Source organism: Propithecus coquereli, unplaced genomic scaffold (assembly GCF_000956105.1).
Source record: "Propithecus coquereli isolate 6110/MARCELLA unplaced genomic scaffold, Pcoq_1.0 Scaffold173, whole genome shotgun sequence".
NCBI lineage: Eukaryota > Metazoa > Chordata > Mammalia > Primates > Indriidae > Propithecus > Propithecus coquereli.
In genome coordinates, this window is record NW_012141969.1 from 4,419,748 (window position 1) to 4,419,950 (window position 203).

Genomic DNA, 203 nt, shown 5'->3' on the forward strand with positions numbered 1-203 from the left:
GAAATTTAGCTTTAATAACAACACGGTATTAGAAATATTGTTGTCATTGAAATTATGTTTTAGTTTTATGACAAATGTACTCTTGCACTTTAAAAGTGAATCAATCCCAATATTTGTAACCAAAGCCCATTTTTAAAAAATATACATAACTCAGAAATGATATGTGACATACTTAGAGATTAGATTAAGTTGGATTTTTTTTT